This window comes from Leptosomus discolor, chromosome 15 (genome assembly GCF_034619465.1).
Source record: "Leptosomus discolor isolate bLepDis1 chromosome 15, bLepDis1.hap2, whole genome shotgun sequence".
NCBI lineage: Eukaryota > Metazoa > Chordata > Aves > Leptosomiformes > Leptosomidae > Leptosomus > Leptosomus discolor.
Genome location: NC_141405.1, coordinates 10293053 through 10317654, shown reverse-complemented (window position 1 = coordinate 10317654; position 24602 = coordinate 10293053). Strand labels below are relative to the sequence as shown.

The window sequence follows — 24602 nt, the reverse complement described above, 5'->3', positions numbered from 1 at the left end:
AAAGCATCTTAGCAAAACTGGGAATGCGTCCTAGCAAAACTGGGAATACTCCTGCAACAGATAGCGTGGGTTCAGCTGAGCCCAGCCTAAAAGTAACCCAGCAGCCGTGCAGTGTTGGGAAAGGTCTTGCGCATCCCCATGCACTTCTCCTGGTCAATGAACAGCGAGTTGGCTTTGGTGGCCAGGTCATGCTCCAAGATCGACTTGGCATGCACCAGCATTTGCAGTATGTTCTCGGCGTCTCTCAGCCGCTGCTGAAGGCTCTGGATCGTCTCATTGATTTCATGGACCTCATTGACGAGGCTGGAAAACAGCAAGAAATGCCCATTAACAGTCCCGTCACGGGGGTGGTTTCTAGCACGGCGTTGGTGATGGGCCCCTTGGGGACAGGATTTCCCCCTTCAGTGTGCTCGGAGTAACTCAACCCCTCATTTCTGGCAGATGCACGGGAAAGGCGAGGGCAGAGCTCCTCCAGACCTCCGTGGGCAGGCATGGTTAAGTTTGCTCTAAGGCTTCGGCGATGTGCAGCCTCATCTCCTGGAGCAGCTTGTGCCACCGAGAAGAGGGAAGAGCAGCTGTGGTTTCCTGTTCCTGTTTGGTTTTGCGGGTTTGTTGGTTCACCCACCCGGATTTCCCTGTGCAGCGTTCCTCCCCACACCCACGGATGCACACACAGCAAAATGGGGGAGCTGGGAGAGGCTAAAAGTGAATGTGAAACAAGTGGAGGATGGAAAAACCCAATGGCATGCAAGGGCTGGGTTTATATGGCTTCTAAAAAGCTTCACGTGGAGTCATTCCCAGAGGGCTCCTAGGAGGAGGGGTGAGGTTTGGGGTGCCTCACCCCTCACATGGGGTGCTGTTGGGCACTCAGGGCAGCCTGCTCCTCCACGGCCCCTTGGGGTGCAGTCCCAAAGGGCTCACTATGTCCTTGAAAGGATTTCCAGTGTCCTCAGGGGAGGTGAGGACAGCCCTTACTGCTTCTCCACATGGTGCATCCTTTCTTGCAGTGACCCAAAAGGAAGCAGCTAAGTGCTCTCAACACAAGCCTGTCAGAGATTAAAGGGCTTATACTGCAAAACTAAGCCATCCAACAGCTGGGAAGCAGGCAGGAGAGTAGGTGAGGTTTACCCAAGTGGGAAAAATCCATCCCTTCACGGGGTGGTATCAGGCTGTACCCGGCCATGGCGTACAGCCTCCTTCGTGGGTGCAGAGCTCTTCTACCACCCCGAGGCCGGGATACCTAATCATTGCTCTTGATTATACCAGTGCACTTATGGAATGACTCTTTGGGGAAAAAAAAAAAAAAAAAAAAAGATTAATTTTGTCATCCAGTGATGCTCCTGAGCGCTACGACCAGTCACTCCTCAAGGACCCTCCCAGCCCTGGGTCCTGCCTTACCGGAGCTGGGCAGTGTCCCGGCACAGCTCCACATTGGGTCTCCGCGTGCGCTCATCCAGCCGGGTCTGAGCCACTTTTAACACTAGCCCATTGTCCCTAATGGCTTTTCGAATGGCTTCTATGTTCATCTCGATCTGGAAGATTTCCTGCAGTGTCTGGCATGAAAAAAACGCATTCATAAATTAAATGATATATTCTCAAGTGACCACATCATTTCCCTTTTCTCCTGTCCATCTGCAGAAAAAACCAAGTTGAATAAGCAGACCCTGGGCTCAGACCCCTGTCGCTCTGACACATGCCAAGGCACAGATCCAGCAGATTTCTTTTCAAGGAAAAGCCTCTCTTTGCTGTTGCTGTCACATCGGAGGAGATTTTGGAGCAGTGATGGATCTATTGAATTACCAGCTACCCAAAATTACTGCTTGCAGGAATTGATCATCCATCAATAGCAACTCATAGAGGGAAAGTTTTTAATGGATCCTCAATTAAAGACGTGACATCAGCCTGCAGAGCTGCAAGCCCAGTCTCTGCTCAGTTAATCGATACCGTGTCAAGCTCTTTTCAGGAAGCTTTCCATGAGACCCAGCAGTCCGAGCCAGGTGCCCATCACTGATCTCCACTTCCCCTGCTTGGCAGAGCCATGCGGGAAACACACGGCTGACCATGCAGCAAACCTGGAGCACTGAGCCTGAAAGCATGTCCTTGGAGGAGAAGGGAGCCTGCAAACCCCCCGGCAGGCACCCCAGTAGAGGCCCAGCAAAGACTTTCTGCAGGGCAGCCAGCACTTCTGAAGTAACTACCAGGAGATGCAAACAGCATTTCCACCTTCTGCTTGAAATCCCTTTGCTGCTGGGCACTAGGGAAATAAAGGGTCCCTTGAGAGGAAGTTACAGTGCCAACTTGTCCTGCTCCAAGGAGAATGTCCCCAGTACTTGGAATTTCAAACAGATAATGATACTATAACCAGCTCCTTGTAGCAACCGTTCCTCTTCTTGGGCCAGGTCTGTGTGGAGAGTGGTGTCACTGGGAAGTGACGGTGTCACACCGAAAGGGAGGGGTTCAGGCTACCTTGGCCAGGTGGGTCTGAATCTTGCTCTTGGCGTCAGCTGTCTCAGCGATGCGGTTGGCAAAGGCGACGTTCACCCTGTTGAACTGGCGCCACATCTCGTTGGCCGTCACCACCAGCAGGTTCTCGAGGTTGTCCCGCAGCTTGGCGGAGGCCGCCCGTTCGCTCTGGGAGAGGAGAATGTTGTCGTCCGAGAACTTGGCCCACGACTCTGGCACCGAGATCCTGGGGAGGAGGAAGGAGAGGCCTCCAGTAAGCCCATGCTGCTGAAGCTGGCCATGGCCAGGCATGCCATGGGAGCAGTGTGGATTAAATGCAGGTTAAAGCTACGCTCTTAATTTGACCACATGAAGGTAAAACACCTGGACACCATTTGTTCGATATGCTTATGAAATGATGACATGTTCATGAAGACAACTGTGGTACTTATGAAAGCCCAGACAAAGCAAAGATTCCCCCAGAAAAATGAAGATTTTAGTCAGACCTCATATTTACACGTTCGAGCCATCTAAGTGCCAAGTGATTCCCAGCTTCACGTCGACGCGCAGATTGCAGTCAATTAATTTTGCTCATAACTTATCTCAGTTTCATACTAAACTGAACAAGCATTAGATAATATTCATTTCCCTGTCTGTGCATTCACGATGAAGTTCACGCCTGTGCAGTAGGCCAGAACAAGGTCAACAAAAGACTTAAATACCACATAAGCCCCATTTAAAACATGCTGGTTCTCGGCACATTTTGCCCCCCTCTGAATTTTAGCATCAATCCTTTGCAATTCATTTGCAATATGTCTGAGCTGTGAATAATTATTCAAATATTAGAAAGATTGAATCAATCTATGCCCCTCCATAAACTGCACGCGTCCTTGTGAGCAGCAGATATATTCCCTCAGCCCTTTGCCACTTAGCGCATATCTCTGCGAGTGCTGGTTTAGGTCACCATTCATCTACTGCAGAGCCGAAGCTGAATTCCTGGCACCCAAAAGCAGCTGAACCGTATCCCAGGACCATGCTCTCTATTTCTTTATCTTCTGTGTCATTTCGGCTCCCTGCCAGGCCCTCTCCATGCAGGGGTGAACCCCCCAGACGTCACGTCAACCAAGAGCGCTCATGCAAGCACTGACACATCTTTGAAAATACGCATAAACTTAATGAGCTGTGCAGAGGTGTTGGGCTGAGTTCATTTTCAGGCTGATCTCTGAACCCTGATATAATGTGTAATTAGGTGGGACTCGCTTTCACCCACTGGGTGTTCAGCATCCAGCTGAAAGCAGAGGGTTGTTCTCCCTTTATGGTGAGCAGGGAGAAACGGCCCCTCCAAGATGGGTGTTTCCAGGCAGGATGGATGTGCCATGCAGAGACACATGCCTTTACAGTGGGCTGGGGACAACCCGTTCCCTGCCAGGGCGAGGCACCGCGCATCCCAGGGACAGCTCGGTGCTTTCGTGCTGCCCAGCGTGCACTCACGTGGCGTCAACCCGCTCCACCCCTCGGAAGTAGCTGATGCCATCGGAGGTGTTCCTCAGGTGGTGGCACTTGTCGTCGATGCGGTAGGCTGTCTGCTTGTTGGCCAGGTCCCTCTCCAGCTCATGCTGGGCTGCCCTGTTGGACCTTCAACACACAAACAAGAGCCATGGGTGGGGATGTATGGGTGGAATGGTTTCCTCCCACCTGGGCAGCTACGTGCTCCTGTGGGCGCCACTGCCCGCTTCCCATGGAGCCTGCCCAGGTTTTACGGCTGTAGGGTGTGGGCAGAGGTGGGGGTCTGCCGGGGTTTCACATCGCAGCTGCAAATGCAGCATGAGAGAAGGAGCTCCTCCTTACGCGAGCTGGGCTTTCGCCTTATCCAGGTACTGCTGCATCCTCTCCTGGCAGGATCTGATGACGTCGGCTTCCTGGGCAAAGGCAAAACATGACCCCATCAGTATCCATGCTCAGTTGTCCTGGTCACACTCATCCCCTCAGGCCTCTCCAACCGTGCACACAGCAAGGACAAAGCAAACTGGCAGGGAGTGGAGAAAGTGCCCCCCAACCCCAGAGCGCTCACTTGTGCAGCTGAGCCTGGGCGCAGCGACCAGGAGGGGATGGGAGGGTGCTGTGGCCACAGCCATGGCCTCCCACTTCACTTTCAGGGTGGGTTGCCAAGTGTTTTCTCATCTTGACATCAATGTCAAGTGATGATTAGTTCCACTATAGGAGACAGGGACAGATCCTGACCTGATATGAACAGGCATAGAGGTTCTCTGGACCAGCAGCGCTACACATCCCCATCCCCAATCAGCATCTGCCCTTTTTGCTCCCCAAATGTTTTCTTCCCCAGGAGAAATCCCATCCATCTGGGACAAGAGGAGACGGACTTGAGTTTGGTGTAACTTTCTAAGCCATTTCTAAGAAACATCCAGCTCCACCGGAGGAAGGCATGTGCTGCTCTCAGCTCACTTGACTTCAGCACAAATCTATCGCGTTTGTGAAGCCCCAGCTACTGGAGGCAGGTGATTAGTGCTCCAAAACCATAATTTTTAAGCCCTCCTGTCTGCAGGAGCCAGCTGAAAAGCATGGCCTAAATATGTCCGAAACACTTAAAATCCAAAATGCCATTATGGAGATAACCAGCTCCAATTATTTTCTTAAAATCTCATGACCCTTAAACTAATCTTTTAATTTTTTTAGGGCCTGACTCATAAGAAAAAATCTTCTAACAGAGCAGTGGCTTCACAGTCCCAGGGGCTGCAGTTTCCTTCCCAGTTTCGCGATGCCTTTGCAGTGATTGTATTTTGTTGTACCCTGCGATAGGATCCCATCTTCTGTGCCAGCTCTCATCGTGTTTGCTTTTTATTCATAATTTAAAGCAGCCTATATAAAGGCAGGCAGGAGTGCGCGGTTTTAGGACTGCTATAAAATGCATTGCCTAAGCACACACAGTCTTACTGCGGCCACGCTGCTCTGAGCAAAGCAAAGCTGGGGGTAGATGTAATATCTTTTATTAGACCAAGTAACATAGTTGGGAAAACCAGACAAGCTGTCGGGCAGACACTGCCTTCTCCATATCTGTGTGTGTGCATGTGTGCGTAATATATATGTATGTGACACAGATATATAGAGATATATCACATGTATGTGACAGATACTTATAGATCCTGTGCCGGCAGGGCTCTGAAAGGCAGGAGAGTCCCACAAGCTCCTTGAAGAGGGACAGAGGACCCTGATAGGCTACACAAACACACAGCTGGTTTTCAGCTATTCCTGCCTCTGGCAGGGCAAGTCTTACCCACACCGTGTGGGCACGCTGCTGCGTGGGGGAACGTCGTCCCCTGGCCCTGCAGGTTTTGGGGGTTTGAAGAGTTTAGCACCTCACAGGCACTAAGGAGCCAGAGAGGGAACAGGGCTGCAAAACCTGTTCAGAGTAGTTTAGGTAAAAATAACACATGATCTGTGTTGACAAACTTACCACAAAGAGCTGTTTCTCCACATCATCATGGACCAGGTCAATGCCCATCCTCTTCTCCCGGTGAAGCAAGCACTCCTGAGTGACCTGTTGGGGACATGCCATCACTGCTGGTTGCAAATCCCTACAGGGATGGTCCCCATGTCAAGTAATGTAAGAAATGAAATTGTAGGTGGGCACAGAGACGACAGCACGGGAAAAAAAGTGCCCAGGGCAGCTGGTTTAGCTGACAACGAGCAGCCGAGCTGCAACATCAGCATTAAATCAACGTGGGGGAGCACACGTGTCCCTGGCGCAGCCACAGCTGAAGGCAGGGACCTGTGTCAGGCTTGAGGCTGACCTCGCCAGAGCCTCGTAGGAGGACATGGGCTTTTGTCTCCCAAACCAGGATTTTGGATGTACCACTTATAAAAATATTTGGTTAAGCAAATACTGTTCTGATGGGCTCAGTACGTACTGATAGGGGAGGCAGCAGATGGCAAGGCATTTGTTTATTACTAACTTAACTAATGGTCTCTTAATAAAAACTTTCTAGACGTTACGGAGCTGCAATGAAACTTAATTGGGCGTCTGAATGGCTGCAGATGTTTCAGCAGTAGGCTACAGCTTGCAGCCCACCGGACAGGGTGCTTACCTGGCGAGGGGCCTCTGTCTCAGCCAAGGCTCTCTCCAGTCTTTTCTTCAAGTCTGTGAGTGCGTTCGTTTCCCCGATCATCTCATCCAGCTCATGGCAGAGCTCTGACTTCCAAAATTCTATCTCTTGGACACGATCTCCCAGGTTTTTGGTGCTTTCTACTTGGGTCTTCTTTGTCTGCTGATATTTATCGTGAATCAGACGGGAGGTATCGACTCTCAGACACTCGGCATTGCGCCGGGTAGTCTCCGACTCTTTGTAGTTGGTCAGATTGGACATGTACCAGTCGTCAGAGGTGTACCGGCTGAAGAGGGTTGTTCTGTTGGAAACAAAAGGAAGCATCTTGCTTGGGGGTAACCCCTGGGAGCTTTTGGAAAAGGGAGCCAAAGTTGGGTTGATGGCAGCTGCTTTGTAGTAGGCTCTGGGCATCCGGGGGAGGCTGAAGCTCTGAGGCAAGGGGTAGTAAGGAAAACGGTTCTTATAGCTTGAAGCCATGGTGCTGATGGCAGGCAGAAACTTGGTAGGTGTTGATCTTGGATGGGCATATGTTGCAGTTAAGGGAGATCCAACCAGCTCCATTCTTGAACGCCGCTATTCAGGTATGTGTCCTGCACAAAGGAGACAGAAGAAGACAACCTCACTCAGTAAGCTCCTGCACTTGCGCTACTTCTTACAGCGACACACGCAACTTAAAATACGAAGAGCGATGCACACAGCACCCACACATCGCCTGGACAGGCCTAAAACTCTTGAAAGCAAATCCCTTCTGACAGCATCCCAAGCATTTTTATATATAAGGATTTTACTTTGTTGTCAGTATCTCTCATCAGGTCTTGGAATGTAGAGAGAAACAAATCATGGCTACTAAGGAGAATGACAGATACTGTGCCTTCATTTTGTCTGTCCGTCCAATGAAACTGTAGTTGCTGATTCTCTGATGTTCATTTGTTTCTTTTGGCCAGCGTTTTTGCTGATCTTATAGTATTCCTGCTGTAATTTCCTCTTTAAAAGTTCCATTACCAGCCGTGATAGCTTTGGATGCACAGCTGCTACCAACCCAGCGCGGTTTGTGGGTGAGGGAATCCATCCTCATCATCTCTATTTTCACTTGCAGTAAAAGCTTGAGTGAGGTGTCCGCAGGTGAGCTGAGCTTTGCTTAAATTTGGACTATATCCAAATTTCACCCCCCACCTGCACCCACCCCACCCCACCCCCCCCCATTTCAACCTAAAAAGAACAGCCATCTCTGGACTTGCAAAGGAAGAAAAACATCTCTGGCTCACCTGCTGTAAAACAAATGCACTTGGAAAGGAGATATCCCACAAAGTCTTTTCAGAGCAGCTCGTAAACACCAGCCTTGCAGTAACCCTAAGGGGAAGAGTCACACAGGAAGATTTTGCTACCAATAACTGTGTAAGGCATGTGGGTGCCATTGCTCTTTTCAGATTAAGGTTATCAGTCAATTTTATCAGAAATATAATGCAGAGGGGCCACCGAATGTACCTGACACACCTCATCTAAGGACAAACACTCAGGAGGGTATGCTGTGCTCGGTGTGAAGTTTCTGTATGGTTACAGGTGTCACCCACGGGCAGAATAAGTCCCTATAGCTGTTGTAGCCAGGTGCTGTGTTGCAGGGATGTGTCCTTCCCCTAACACCATCCCATCCCCACTGCTCCCAGCCTGGCTCGGAGCCGCAGTGAAAGATTGGGACGCTGGTGTGCTACAACAAGATCCCTGGGTGGGAGGGGAGTTTGACCTGAAGCATGTGCTAAATCCTATTTGTCACAGCATGAAATCAACTTTATTCCTTTAAAAATGGGATGTTTGCATGAAATAAACTCACTTTTATTCTAGAACAAAGCATCGACAGAAGCGATCACGTGGCTAGAGGTTTAATTGCTCCTCCTGGGCTACCCTAATCACTTTGCATGTGTAGGCGAGCTGAGAGAGACTGCCTTATTTTTAAAATCATTAAACCCTTGGGAAAGAGAGTTTCTTTCATTTTAGTCACCTCTGCAACAAAGAATGCCTCTCTCTACACAAGGGCAGGACGAAGGAGTCACAGTTTCCTACGGGAAGGCTTAAAAGGCGATGGATGGGAGGCACACGGAGACAGGCAGGCTCTGCCTGGGAGCTGCTGTTGCTGTACACCGAGGGTAACCCTCCTTCATGCCGGACGCTCGCAGCCCATTGACTCATTAAACTGCACGTTTTCCAACATCTAGCTATGGGGACAGGTGACCTAAGAGACTTCTTGCGTCACCTGTGCCTGTAGCAGTTTGGTGCATTCAGATGAACAATGTCTCAGAATGCAGCTATTAAATTAGAGAACGGCGAATACAGGAGAATAACAGGACCTTCAGTTCGGGCAAATCGGAGAAAAATAGGGATGAGTCAGAGGGCAAAAGTGTACAGCCCGCAGCTGGGAAATCACTGAACTTTGAGGACAGTATTTGCAAGCCTTGAGCAATTTTGGCCATGCTGGCATGGGCTGCCCCAGTACCTGACTTGAGAGCAGCATAGCTGTGGGCACCGAGTCTCGCCCCAGGATCCAGCCTGGCTGAAGAGGCTGTGGGATAGGCAGCGGGAAACTCACACCCTCAAATTTAGCAGAAAAACTTTCACAAACACAACCCTCCGAGCCAGTTTGGCAGAGCTGAGGATGAAACGTCTGTGCTCAGGTCCAACAAAAACCACTGTGTGTGTCGGTTCCCACAAACCAGTCACTTCAGCCCTTTTGTCCCTGCTAGGGACAGGCGACTGCACTTTCCTTAACTCCGTGCCACTTATTTATACGTGAGAAACAGCATTCCGAGAGTGGGAGACTGCTTCCCTGGCTCCTACCCCTGCAAATAAATTATTCCCTTTCAGCCACTGACAGACACATATTTAAGAACTTGGGAATGGACCAGGGTTACTTTCCCCTGCATTTCCAGCTGAAATAAATGTCCCTGCACCCTCTTGGGATAAGTCATCCCAGGGTGCTACTTTCTGCCACCCCTGAACACAGACACACCACGGGAGCCCCCAACCACCTAGCTGGGGTACACTTAGGCGACATAAGAGATAATGCAGAAGATCAGGAGAAATATCTCTGCTTTTTTAGTCCTCCCCTTGCTCACCCTTAGCTGCTTGGATGCGGGGTGCACTGCGGAGGCTTGAGGGTGCCCCGGGGGCTGCTGCTCACTGCTGTGCTGCCAGGCTCGGTGGCAGCTCTGCCAGGCACTGCAGCGTCCCCGGTGCCGTCAGTGACATAAGAAGCGGGTGACCGGGTGTTGCCCGGGCCGACTCCCTGCAGCTGCCATGGCAACCTGATGCAGCCCTCGGGCAACACAGCGCTCTCGATGGGCAACCCAGGGCCAGCCCTGGGCAAGAAAATACCCTCGTATGGCACCCTAGTTCCTGCCCTGGGCAACCTACCGCTCTCGCTGGGCAGCTTTGTGCAGCCCCTGGGCAAGCAGGTGCAGCTGTTGGGCAAGTGTTGAGCAGCTGGACAATGCTCTCAGTCATGGGGTTTAGTTTTAGGTAGTCCTGCAAGGAGCAGGGAGTTGGACTCGCTGATCCTTATGGGTCCCTTCTAACTTGAGATATTCTATGATCCTCCATCCCTGGCAGTGCTCAAGGCCAGGCTGGATGGAGCCTTGAGCAACCTGGTCTGGTGGGAGGTGTCCCTGCCCATGGCAGGGGGGTTGGAACAAGATGATCTTTGAGGTCCCTTCCAACCCAAACCATTCTGTGATTCTATGATCCTATGAACTCAGTGCCCTCAGTGGGCAACCCAGTGCCACTCCTGGGCAACTTAGTGCAGACTCTGTGCAACCTACTGCCTTTGCTGGACAACCTGATCCTGTCCCTGGACAACCCCCGGTGCCATCAACGGGCAACCCAGTACAGCCGTTGGGCATCCTAGTGCCACCCATGGGCAACCGTGTGCCACCCAGTGCTCCTGATGGGCAAAGTAGTGCCCTCATGGGCAACCCAGTGCCTGCACTGGTGTTCCTGGGCCAGCCCGTGGCCCAGCAGAGGCTCCACTGGGGCGGGTGGGTGCACCAGGCGCTGGCACCCCAGGTGAGAAGATGCACAGTGTCCCCAGGAGCTCCACCATGACACAGCCTCATGCAGCATCAGGGCATCACACACCAGTCACGCAGCGACATCAGGGATGTTTCCTGGAGAGGGTCCTTCCCCAGTTATTTCAGGCTTTAGCCTGAGAACAGGCACTGAAACGGGAGGACCCTGGTAGTGCTGATGGCACCACGCTCTGGGCTGTGCAAACACAGAGCGAGAAGGGTCTTGTCCCCAAGGGCTGCGATCTAGCCTGCCGTTAGAGGCGATCTTCTGATTCGGGTTTGTAGGTCTGTGATCTGGGCTGCTGTGTCTCTGGACAAATTACCTGACCCGTTCCCCAAAAGCAGAGCGGGGAGATGCACAGTGGTGAAAGGCAGGCGGGAGGCGTGGGGGTCACATAACTGCACCCGAGCTCCTCCGTGAAGGTGGGAGAGCAAAACCACCTCGGCTCCAGTTCTGAAAAGGGTGCCAAAAGCAGCTTTTTAAGCACCAGAGAAATATCTGAAACTCAAATCAGGGAAAAGAGTAGCCTGCGGGTAACAAAGCCTATTTTGGCTGAGAGTTGTGGATTAGAAACTGTGGAGGAAACCCAGGGAGAAGAGCACATCACTCCCGTGCTCCTCAGACACTTCTTTTCTTGGAAAGGTGCATCAACTTAACAGAGCAGGGCCTTGGAAAAACATCTGCTGAGCACGTGCTCTCATGGCAGCTCTCGGGACAGGGGGCCGTGCTGCTCCAGGGAGCTCACGTGAGAGCACTGCAGGGAAAGCAGGAGGTGCCGGATGGCGACTGTCCGGGCCAGGAGAGGAGAAAGTGAGGATGGCCACAGCAGAGCCCTTGGGGTTTTGCTGGAGAGACGTCACTGCCGCCCGACCCGGCACAGGCCAGGGAATTGCACAGTGCTCCCCATCAAGGGGCTCGAAAGCTGCCCAGCTGCCCCAGCTCAGCCTCCATACGAGTGTGGCTGGCAGTGGTCATCACCGCCTAAATAAAAGCAGGCGCCACGATAAATTTGAAAAATGTTTTGTGTACAAACAAGATTTGCCACAGGCTGTGCTGAGAATACTGTAAGATTGACAGGTTGTGTAAACACTGGGTAAAAAAATGTGGATTTCTCACTTTGAATCTATTCCGTGGGATAACTTAAAACTCTTACAATGCTTCAGCTTGAATTTCTAGAATAAAATAATGATAATTCAGGAGGGAAAGTGGGGTTTATATCACTTTAGCTCAGATGCTAGTCTGACAAGGCAGTGGTGGACTTTGATGACTTTGCTGAGAAGGGTCTAAGCCTCATTTACCTGTGTCTGCGGCATCACCTGAACCAGCCCATCACGGGCTCTGCCACCATCGGTCCAGCATACACTACACCATCCCCTTCCCCGGGCCGGGTGAATGAAACCACTCTTCAAAAAAGCATTTTCAAACTACACAAAAAGACAAGATTTTCTTGGGGATGAACTTGTTTAACCCCAAGACTTTGCTCTGTCATCACAATTTTAGGGATTTCCGTCCTCTTCCCTACCCTGTTGATTCAGACCACTAGCAACGGAGGATTTGAAATGCAAAGGGGAAGGGGCAGAAACCTGCATTGCCATCAGCGAGCCCGCAGCTCACGTGGGGCTGGGGACAGAACAACGGGGAAAAAAATCCTCGTTTCAGACAACTGTGCGACTAGGGAAGTAAGGAGAGCAATATATGGTTTGACTCACATTTTATGGAGAACCTATAATGCTCCTCCAAACAAACAAACAAACAAATAAAAATATATAAAAATACACACACCCAGAGAGAAAATAACTACTAAATAAGTATTTCCAGCTGAAGGGCTGGGGGAATGCTCTCCACTTTGAGAGCTGGCCCCCAGCTGGCAGCGAGAGCAGAGCTCAGAGGGCTGCCAGGCTCTTGCCCTTTCCCCAGCACACGGAGGGATGTGCACCGAGCGCGGCTGGGTCTCAGCCAGGCGGCCGGGGAGGAGGCAGACGCATGCCCCAGGAAGGGGTGCTGCTGCGGGTTACTGAGCCTCACGGCTACCACGCAGCAGGGCTGTGAGAGGAATGGGCCTTTTCTCCAGCGTAAAACGCCGTTTGGATCAAAATGCACTGAAAGAGTGGTCTTGTACCTTTTCTGATAAAACTGGTGGAATGGCTATCTGAAAAGCCATTTCAAGCAGAAGAAAAACAGAAGGGGAGACATTTAACTTCAGCAAACTTCTAAAACAAGAGGTCTAATACATCTTGGAGACATTGACTTACTTTTCCTGCCATTTCTTTTCCACCAAACCAAGAAAAATTTCTAAAATATTTTAGTCCTGTCTGCGTTCATGCCCAAAACCCGACTTCATCCAACTTTTTACTTTCGACTCTAAGCCAGTTGTCGTCACTGATAGAGTCAGACTGAAAGCACTGGAGAAAAGCCCGCTGGCTTCAACGAAACCAACATTCACCCACTGACTCCAAAACCAAAAAAATCCCAACCAAGCTTCCTGGCGGGGACATGACTGTGTCAGAACATATTCAGATACTTTCAGAAATTGTGATTCGCGCTCATCTCCTGCATGCTGACAGCATATAAGAGGAGCCAACCCGCTGTGATCTCCTGTGTTGAACCTACAGAGGACACAGATCTAAAACAGCTTTGAGCCACATTTTTGTCCGAGCTATTGAGTTTTACACTTTTGGCTTCAGCGGTCCAAGGCCTGAGCCCTTTTTTAATCTCCTCCAGGGTGCCAAAAGCGGCTGCCGATGCCCCGAGGGTGATGATACTCCATCCCCTGCAGCTCCCCACTGAGGGACACAGTGGATGCTGCAAGTCTGCACGGGCTCGAAGAACAACTGGAACAAGACCCTGTGAAACAAATCCATCGGGGGATATTAAATTCAAAGACAGCCCTGTCAGCTCAGGAAGTCCTTGAGATACTAATTGCTGGAAGCTGGGAAAGTAGACTGGGAAAGTATCACAGGGTGCTTGCCTTGCTCTGGTGCTTTTATCTAAGCGTCTCCTGTTGGCTCTGTCAGAGGCTGAATCTGGAGCTTTCTGGACTTTGATCTGAGCCAGCACAGCCATTTCTATGGTCCTATACTGCCAAAATTTTCCTCAGAATTTTGCCAGTTTTCTCTCTCTCCTTTTTTTTTTTTTTTTTTTTTAATAATCGCAATGAGTTTGTTTTGGTTTTTTTTCTGACTGCTGATGCCGTTTTGGGAAGTCTGTTTCCCTCGAGCATAATAATCTGCATTAGTTATGCAATACACTGTTAACATGGTTTTTGGCAAGCATTCATTTCACCCAAATTCCTATCAGAATTCTGCAGGACATTCAATGATTTTTCCCTTCTTGGACAACAGAGCACCCAAGCCTCTTTTCTAAATAGCCTCTTGATGGACTGGCCTCAACTGTTCAACTGGGTCCTGGACCAACATGAAGCTTCCCTTGCATGAAGCAACGCTGTCCTGATTTTATTAATTTATTTTCTTTCCTCCAGTCAGTAAACAATTAGTTTACAAGCCCAGCTTTGCAGGGTCTGTTGGAATGATGCAGGAGGGTGGGAATATAGCTGTGGGAGGCAAAGGAATTTCCACAAACTAACTTTCCTAGCAACTTGGCTGATAAAGCCAGCAATAAAGCAGCAATAAAGAGCGATAAAAGCGGGCACGTCGTTCTTCGGACTGAAGGCATTTAAAGAAAGGAAACATCACATCAGTGCAGAAAGGCAGCTGAGGCAGCCGGGGATGCTATATAGAAGTGATCTATGAAAGCAAATCATTTAATGATACGAAAGCAAAAGCATCTCATGCATCAGAAGCAGGAAGGCAGGACAGTGGTTTAATGCACCTGGTGTACGTCAAAGATAAAGGCTGCTTGGCTACAACCCCAAAACCAACCCTGCAGTGACTGAACCGAGCAGCTTTACTCACCAGCAGCTCAGTCATGGGAGGAAAATCCATCCCTGTGCAGGAGACCCTGCCACAAGCCATGTGTCTGTTAGAATTTCACCCCAAACCCTCTCCCTAGAGACCCATTTTACAGGAGTTTTGTGGCAGGGCTGGCTCCTGCCATGGGATGGGCATAGGACACACTGTGAGAGGGGGAAAAAACAGACTCAAACTGAAGCACACATAGGGTTAGATGACTAAATTGCTTGAGGGAGATTTTAGAGTGTCAGCTACCAGAAGTAACATCAATATTGTCAACTTACGGAAAACTGGCATGGAGAGAATCAAAGCCCAAAGGGACCTGGGAATTCTCTAATGTCTGGGAAATCTGCTGCAGGAAAGGGGAAAGTATTTGTGAAAGAAATTAGAGAAGCTGCAACTGAAATTCCTCTGGTCATGGCTCAAATGGAGGAAAGAAATGCGTTGCCAATTGCGGAGACGGGAGTTGGAGAATCCACAAAAGACTCAATACGAGTTATATCAGGAAACTCCTTTTATTGTGCAGATGCACTTTCTTATATAGCATAATTTTCCAAAGTCATCATGACTTGCAGTTTTTCATAAACTCCAATTGTGCTATACATACATCAGTCATCTGCTTCTACCTATCACTTTACTATTAATACTAATGCGTTCCGCCTCATATGGATGTTAGCTTCTAATTCTTCTATTCTGACCCTCAAGGTCGAAGCGTCCTTGAGGCCTACTATGTTAGCTTAGACAAACTGTTCAACAGAGTTTTCCTTGTGCAGGCCCTCTAGCATTCCATGCCTGTTTTCAGCGAGCTACGCTCCCACAGCCTATCTTGTGTAAAGAAGCATCAAGAGGGTAGGACGGGAAGATAAAATTTAGAGCTGGATAATTGCAACACCACATAAACACTGTCAATTAGGAGAAAGCCTTAAAGGAGTTGGGCTAGGGGGAAAGATGGGGGACTCTGAAAGCAAAATTGGAGAAAATAGGAGAGTTTGGGTGCTGATATTGGTGTGCCCTCATAGTACAACAGAGCTCAGGTATCTTTTTATGTGACTCAAAAATGAAGGTGGAAATGAAATGAATGTGAAGCTGTCGCTGATGCCAGGATTTCGCTCAAGTCACTTAAAAGCATGAGTCTTTCAGAAAGGGACTGGGGTGCCTCCGTTTCCCAGCGCTCAGCTCGAGACAATTCACGGGACCCAATTCTCAAAACAGAAAACAGGCAGCTCTGCCTGAAAACCAGCCATCTGGAGCGGGGCTTCAAAACAGCCGAGCAGCCAAAATCACCAGGGTTTATGAAAGCTTTCAGTAAAGGAACACAGGGAGAGTAACAGCTCAAAGCAGCACAAAGGCTAGCGAGGGTGTCAACAAAAACTGGAAGTCCCTATGAGTTCAGCATGCCATCGGCTTATTTTGGGGAGGGAGATAAGTGCAGAAAGGGAAGGTGCGATGAGCTGGACAGTTTTTCTTGCTTGCGGTTATATCGTCTCTTTAGAAAGGGTGGCTGCTGTCTCCGACAGACTCTGGCTCCAAGATACACACAAAGTAGAGGAAACCTATCTTTAGTCTCTGTGAGACAAAAGTGCTAGTAAAAAAGAAAGAAAAAAAAAAAATAGACAATTGCTTCCTGTTTAGGGCTGCAGCTCTGAAGAGAGATCCTGCCAAGATGCTGGGGCCAGGGCAGGACCTTGGCACAGGTTACAGCTCTCGGGGGCTGCCCCTGGGAGAGCAGGGAGGGCAGGCAGGTCTGTCTGGACCTGTGCTGTGAGCTGGAGTCATCTGGGGGTACGAGACGAGAGAAGATGCTCTCGGCTCCTGAGAGTCCCCACGCTGGGCCAGGAGGTCCATGCCCTGGATTCCCGAGGGAAGAGAAGGGACTTGAACTTCTGCTCCTTTAGGATTCTTGGTGCCTACAGGCTTTAGGCTGAGCTCAGCTCTGCTTAGGTTAAAAGAGTCGAGAGTGTCTGACACGTGAGTCTGACGGGACAATTTGCAAAGTGACTGTCACACTGAACTTCAGATTGATTAAAGACTTATCCTCTGAAAATTCAAACACTTGGTAAAATTTACAGCCAGAGAGCAGGTACTATGGCAGTCGAGGTGGCTGACTTAAGGACTGATTTGTTCCTTTATCTTCAAAGTGCTTTGGTGCTTCCACCAACAAACTACTTGCAAGAGGTTAAATTAGGAACCAATCCATACTCACCAAGATTAAAACCGCAGCATTTTCTTCAATTAGCTAGCCAAAAGCACTTCTTTGTTTTAAGACCCCAGCACTGACATTTTAGATGACATTTAAAATTTTTCAAAAGCAAGAAAATGATCACTAGACATCAGCTTAAAATGCAAGTTTTTCTGTTTAGGAACAGAACATACTGTAATGCTTTACTAGATAGTTTGTGTTTCTTCTCCTGAACCATTAAAAATACATTAAAGATGTCAACAGCTAATTACTCTGACAACTAGCTTTACTTCCCCTTGTGCTTTTTCCGCATCAGACAGGCTCAAAGCGAGGAGGACATGAGAGTTTTTCTCCTAAAATCACAGACTGAAAGGGTAGGAATGTATCGCTGTGGGTGGATTTACTCTCAGTCACATACAGGATATTTTCAGCTACTTTCTGGCACACCGTGGAAAAGCAACGGAAAGTGAAAAACCAAAGGAATAAAAAATCCTGGTAGACCATGTAACACACAAAGTGATCGTTTAATTTCTACTCAGGGCTTTCATGAGGAAGTGAAAGTCTAATCATGTATTTTCAAAGCATCTTAGCAAAACTGGGAATGCGTCCTAGCAAAACTGGGAATACTCCTGCAACAGATAGCGTGGGTTCAGCTGAGCCCAGCCTAAAAGTAACCCAGCAGCCGTGCAGTGTTGGGAAAGGTCTTGCGCATCCCCATGCACTTCTCCTGGTCAATGAACAGCGAGTTGGCTTTGGTGGCCAGGTCATGCTCCAAGATCGACTTGGCATGCACCAGCATTTGCAGTATGTTCTCGGCGTCTCTCAGCCGCTGCTGAAGGCTCTGGATCGTCTCATTGATTTCATGGACCTCATTGACGAGGCTGGAAAACAGCAAGAAATGCCCATTAACAGTCCCGTCACAGGGGTGGTTTCTAGCACGGCGTTGGTGATGGGCCCCTTGGGGACAGGATTTCCCCCTTCAGTGTGCTCGGAGTAACTCAACCCCTCATTTCTGGCAGATGCACGGGAAAGGCGAGGGCAGAGCTCCTCCAGACCTCCGTGGGCAGGCATGGTTAAGTTTGCTCTAAGGCTTCGGCGATGTGCAGCCTCATCTCCTGGAGCAGCTTGTGCCACCGAGAAGAGGGAAGAGCAGCTGTGGTTTCCTGTTCCTGTTTGGTTTTGCGGGTTTGTTGGTTCACCCACCCGGATTTCCCTGTGCAGCGTTCCTCCCCACACCCACGGATGCACACACAGCAAAATGGGGGAGCTGGGAGAGGCTAAAAGTGAATGTGAAACAAGTGGAGGATGGAAAAACCCAATGGCATGCAAGGGCTGGGTTTATATGGCTTCTAAAAAGCTTCACGTGGAGTCATTCCCAGAGGGCTCCTAGGAGGAGGGGTGAGGTTTGGGGTGCCTCACCCCTCACATGGGGTGCTGTTGGGCACTCAGGGCAGCCTGCTCCTCCACGGCCCCTTGGGGTGCAGTCCCAAAGGGCTCACTATGTCCTTGAAAGGATTTCCAGTGTCCTCAGGGGAGGTGAGGACAGCCCTTACTGCTTCTCCACATGGTGCATCCTTTCTTGCAGTGACCCAAAAGGAAGCAGCTAAGTGCTCTCAACACAAGCCTGTCAGAGATTAAAGGGCTTATACTGCAAAACTAAGCCATCCAACAGCTGGGAAGCAGGCAGGAGAGTAGGTGAGGTTTACCCAAGTGGGAAAAATCCATCCCTTCATGGGGTGGTATCAGACTGTACCCGGCCATGGCGTACAGCCTCCTTCGTGGGTGCAGAGCTCTTCTACCACCCCGAGGCCGGGATACCTAATCATTGCTCTTGATTATACCAGTGCACTTATGGAATGACTCTTTGGGGAAAAAAAAAAAAAAAAGATTAATTTTGTCATCCAGTGATGCTCCTGAGCGCTACGACCAGTCACTCCTCAAGGACCCTCCCAGCCCTGGGTCCTGCCTTACCGGAGCTGGGCAGTGTCCCGGCACAGCTCCACATTGGGTCTCCGCGTGCGCTCATCCAGCCGGGTCTGAGCCACTTTTAACACTAGACCATTGTCCCTAATGGCTTTTCGGATGGCTTCTATGTTCATCTCGATCTGGAAGATTTCCTGCAGTGTCTGGCATGAAAAAACGCATTCATAAATTAAATGATATATTCTCAAGTGACCACATCATTTCCCTTTTCTCCTGTCCATCTGCAGAAAAAAACAAGTTGAATAAGCAGACCCTGGGCTCAGACCCCTGTCGCTCTGACACATGCCAAGGCACAGATCCAGCAGATTTCTTTTCAAGGAAAAGCCTCTCTTTGCTGTTGCTGTCACATCGGAGGAGATTTTGGAGCAGTGATGGATCTATTGAATTACCAGCTACCCAAAATTACTGCTTGCAGGAATTGATCATCCATCAATAGCAACTCATAGAGGGAAAGTTTTTAATGGATCCTCAATTAAAGACGTGACATCAGCCTGCAGAGCTGCAAGCCCAGTCTCTGCTCAGTTAATCGATACCGTGTCAAGCTCTTTTCAGGAAGCTTTCCATGAGACCCAGCAGTCCGAGCCAGGTGCCCATCACTGATCTCCACTTCCCCTGCTTGGCAGAGCCATGCGGGAAACACACGGCTGACCATGCAGCAAACCTGGAGCACTGAGCCTGAAAGCATGTCCTTGGAGGAGAAGGGAGCCTGCAAACCCCCCGGCAGGCACCCCAGTAGAGGCCCAGCAAAGACTTTCTGCAGGGCAGCCAGCACTTCTGAAGTAACTACCAGGAGATGCAAACAGCATTTCCACCTTCTGCTTGAAATCCCTTTGCTGCTGGGCACTAGGGAAATAAAGGGTCCCTTGAGAGGAAGTTACAGTGCCAACTTGTCCTGCTCCAAGGAGAATGTCCCCAGTACTTGGAATTTCAAACAGATAATGATACTATAACCAGCTCCTTGTAGCAACCGTTCCTCTTCTTGGGCCAGGTCTGTGTGGAGAGTGGTGTCACTGGGAAGTGACGGTGTCACACCGAAAGGGAGGGGTTCAGGCTACCTTGGCCAGGTGGGTCTGAATCTTGCTCTTGGCGTCAGCTGTCTCAGCGATGCGGTTGGCAAAGGCGACGTTCACCCTGTTGAACTGGCGCCACATCTCGTTGGCCGTCACCACCAGCAGGTTCTCGAGGTTGTCCCGCAGCTTGGCGGAGGCCGCCCGTTCGCTCTGGGAGAGGAGAATGTTGTCGTCCGAGAACTTGGCCCACGACTCTGGCACCGAGATCCTGGGGAGGAGGAAGGAGAGGCCTCCAGTAAGCCCATGCTGCTGAAGCTGGCCATGGCCAGGCATGCCATGGGAGCAGTGTGGATTAAATGCAGGTTAAAGCTACGCTCTTAATTTGACCACATGAAGGTAAAACACCTGGACACCATTTGTTCGATATGCTTATGAAATGATGACATGTTCATGAAGACAACTGTGGTACTTATGAAAGCCCAGACAAAGCAAAGATTCCCCCAGAAAAATGAAGATTTTAGTCAGACCTCATATTTACACGTTCGAGCCATCTAAGTGCCAAGTGATTCCCAGCTTCACGTCGACGCGCAGATTGCAGTCAATTAATTTTGCTCATAACTTATCTCAGTTTCATACTAAACTGAACAAGCATTAGATAATATTCATTTCCCTGTCTGTGCATTCACGATGAAGTTCACGCCTGTGCAGTAGGCCAGAACAAGGTCAACAAAAGACTTAAATACCACATAAGCCCCATTTAAAACATGCTGGTTCTCGGCACATTTTGCCCCCCTCTGAATTTTAGCATCAATCCTTTGCAATTCATTTGCAATATGTCTGAGCTGTGAATAATTATTCAAATATTAGAAAGATTGAATCAATCTATGCCCCTCCATAAACTGCACGCGTCCTTGTGAGCAGCAGATATATTCCCTCAGCCCTTTGCCACTTAGCGCATATCTCTGCGAGTGCTGGTTTAGGTCACCATTCATCTACTGCAGAGCCGAAGCTGAATTCCTGGCACCCAAAAGCAGCTGAACCGTATCCCAGGACCATGCTCTCTATTTCTTTATCTTCTGTGTCATTTCGGCTCCCTGCCAGGCCCTCTCCATGCAGGGGTGAACCCCCCAGACGTCACGTCAACCAAGAGCGCTCATGCAAGCACTGACACATCTTTGAAAATATGCATAAACTTAATGAGCTGTGCAGAGGTGTTGGGCTGAGTTCATTTTCAGGCTGATCTCTGAACCCTGATATAATGTGTAATTAGGTGGGACTCGCTTTCACCCACTGCGTGTTCAGCATCCAGCTGAAAGCAGAGGGTTGTTCTCCCTTTATGGTGAGCAGGGAGAAACGGCCCCTCCAAGATGGGTGTTTCCAGGCAGGATGGATGTGCCATGCAGAGACACATGCCTTTACAGTGGGCTGGGGACAACCCGTTCCCTGCCAGGGCGAGGCACCGCGCATCCCAGGGACAGCTCGGTGCTCTCGTGCTGCCCAGCGTGCACTCACGTGGCGTCAACCCGCTCCACCCCTCGGAAGTAGCTGATGCCATCGGAGGTGTTCCTCAGGTGGTGGCACTTGTCGTCGATGCGGTAGGCTGTCTGCTTGTTGGCCAGGTCCCTCTCCAGCTCATGCTGGGCTGCCCTGTTGGACCTTCAACACACAAACAAGAGCCATGGGTGGGGATGTATGGGTGGAATGGTTTCCTCCCACCTGGGCAGCTACGTGCTCCTGTGGGCGCCACTGCCCGCTTCCCATGGAGCCTGCCCAGGTTTTACGGCTGTAGGGTGTGGGCAGAGGTGGGGGTCTGCCGGGGTTTCACATCGCAGCTGCAAATGCAGCATGAGAGAAGGAGCTCCTCCTTACGCGAGCTGGGCTTTCGCCTTATCCAGGTACTGCTGCATCCTCTCCTGGCAGGATCTGATGACGTCGGCTTCCTGGGCAAAGGCAAAACATGACCCCATCAGTATCCATGCTCAGTTGTCCTGGTCACACTCATCCCCTCAGGCCTCTCCAACCGTGCACACAGCAAGGACAAAGCAAACTGGCAGGGAGTGGAGAAAGTGCCCCCCAACCCCAGAGCGCTCACTTGTGCAGCTGAGCCTGGGCGCAGCGACCAGGAGGGGATGGGAGGGTGCTGTGGCCACAGTCATGGCCTCCCACTTCACTTTCAGGGTGGGTTGCCAAGTGTTTTCTCATCTTGACATCAATGTCAAGTGATGATTAGTTCCACTATAGGAGACAGGGACAGATCCTGACCTGATATGAACAGGCATAGAGGTTCTCTGGACCAGCAGCGCTACACATCCCCATCCCCAATCAGCATCTGCCCTTTTTGCTCCCCAAATGTTTTCTTCCCCAGGAGAAATCCCATCCATCTGGGACAAGAGGAGACGGACTTGAGTTTGGTGTAACTTTCTAAGCCATTTCTAAGAAACATCCAGCTCCACCGGAGGAAGGCATGTGCTGCTCTCAGCTCACTTGACTTCAGCACAAATCTATCGCGTTTGTGAAGCCCCAGCTACTGGAGGCAGGTGATTAGTGCTCCAAAACCATAATTTTTAAGCCCTCCTGTCTGCAGGAGCCAGCTGAAAAGCATGGCCTAAATATGTCCGAAACACTTAAAATCCAAAATGCCATTATGGAGATAACCAGCTCCAATTATTTTCTTAAAATCTCATGACCCTTAAACTAATCTTTCAATTTTTTTAGGGCCTGACTCATAAGAAAAAATCTTCTAACAGAGCAGTGGCTTCACAGTCCCAGGGGCTGCAGTTTCGCGATGCCTTTGCAGTGATTGTATTTTGTTGTACCCTGCGATAGGATCCCATCTTCTGTGCCAGCTCTCATCGTGTTTGCTTTTTATTCATAATTTAAAGCAGCCTATATAAAGGCAGGCAGGAGTGCGCAGTTTTAGGACTGCTATAAAATGCATTGCCTAAGCACACACAGTCTTACTGCGGCCACGCTGCTCTGAGCAAAGCAAAGCTGGGGGTAGATGTAATATCTTTTATTAGACCAAGTAACATAGTTGGGAAAACCAGACAAGCTGTCGGGCAGACACTGCCTTCTCCATATCTGTGTGTGTGCATGTGTGCGTAATATATATGTATGTGACACAGATATATAGAGATATATCACATGTATGTGACAGATACTTATAGATCCTGTGCCGGCAGGGCTCTGAAAGGCAGGAGAGTCCCACAAGCTCCTTGAAGAGGGACAGAGGACCCTGATAGGCTACACAAACACACAGCTGGTTTTCAGCTATTCCTGCCTCTGGCAGGGCAAGTCTTACCCACACCGTGTGGGCACGCTGCTGCGTGGGGGAACGTCGTCCCCTGGCCCTGCAGGTTTTGGGGGTTTGAAGAGTTTAGCACCTCACAGGCACTAAGGAGCCAGAGAGGGAACAGGGCTGCAAAACCTGTTCAGAGTAGTTTAGGTAAAAATAACACATGATCTGTGTTGACAAACTTACCACAAAGAGCTGTTTCTCCACATCATCATGGACCAGGTCAATGCCCATCCTCTTCTCCCGGTGAAGCAAGCACTCCTGAGTGACCTGTTGGGGACATGCCATCACTGCTGGTTGCAAATCCCTACAGGGATGGTCCCCATGTCAAGTAATGTAAGAAATGAAATTGTAGGTGGGCACAGAGACGACAGCACGGGAAAAAAAGTGCCCAGGGCAGCTGGTTTAGCTGACAACGAGCAGCCGAGCTGCAACATCAGCATTAAATCAACGTGGGGGAGCACACGTGTCCCTGGCGCAGCCACAGCTGAAGGCAGGGACCTGTGTCAGGCTTGAGGCTGACCTCGCCAGAGCCTCGTAGGAGGACATGGGCTTTTGTCTCCCAAACCAGGATTTTGGATGTACCACTTATAAAAATATTTGGTTAAGCAAATACTGTTCTGATGTGCTCAGTACGTACTGATAGGGGAGACAGCAGATGGCAAGGCATTTGTTTATTACTAACTTAACTAATGGTCTCTTAATAAAAACTTTCTAGACGTTACGGAGCTGCAATGAAACTTAATTGGGCGTCTGAATGGCTGCAGATGTTTCAGCAGTAGGCTACAGCTTGCAGCCCACCGGACAGGGTGCTTACCTGGAGAGGGGCCTCTGTCTCAGCCAAGGCTCTCTCCAGTCTTTTCTTCAAGTCTGTGAGTGCGTTCGTTTCCCCGATCATCTCATCCAGCTCATGGCAGAGCTCTGACTTCCAAAATTCTATCTCTTGGACACGATCTCCCAGGTTTTTGGTGCTTTCTACTTGGGTCTTCTTTGTCTGCTGATATTTATCGTGAATCAGACGGGAGGTATCGACTCTCAGACACTCGGCATTGCGCCGGGTAGTCTCCGACTCTTTGTAGTTGGTCAGATTGGACATGTACCAGTCGTCAGAGGTGTACCGGCTGAAGAGGGTTGTTCTGTTGGAAACAAAAGGAAGCATCTTGCTTGGGGGTAACCCCTGGGAGCTTTTGGAAAAGGGAGCCAAAGTTGGGTTGATGGCAGCTGCTTTGTAGTAGGCTCTGGGCATCCGGGGGAGGCTGAAGCTCTGAGGCAAGGGGTAGTAAGGAAAACGGTTCTTATAGCTTGAAGCCATGGTGCTGATGGCAGGCAGAAACTTGGTAGGTGTTGATCTTGGATGGGCATATGTTGCAGTTAAGGGAGATCCAACCAGCTCCATTCTTGAACGCCGCTATTCAGGTATGTGTCCTGCACAAAGGAGACAGAAGAAGACAACCTCACTCAGTAAGCTCCTGCACTTGCGCTACTTCTTACAGCGACACACGCAACTTAAAATACGAAGAGCGATGCACACAGCACCCACACATCGCCTGGACAGGCCTAAAACTCTTGAAAGCAAATCCCTTCTGACAGCATCCCAAGCATTTTTAT

The 24602-nt window shown here is 49.9% G+C and overlaps 2 pseudogenes; both read right to left on the bottom strand.

The window, feature by feature from the left end:
* Window positions 1-71: 71 nt before the first annotated feature.
* LOC147414398 (tektin-3-like) lies at window positions 72-7124 on the bottom strand (annotated as a pseudogene).
* A 10231-nt stretch (window positions 7125-17355) lies between these two features.
* On the bottom strand, window positions 17356-24390 carry LOC147414397 (tektin-3-like; annotated as a pseudogene).
* Between the last annotated feature and the right edge of the window lie 212 nt (window positions 24391-24602).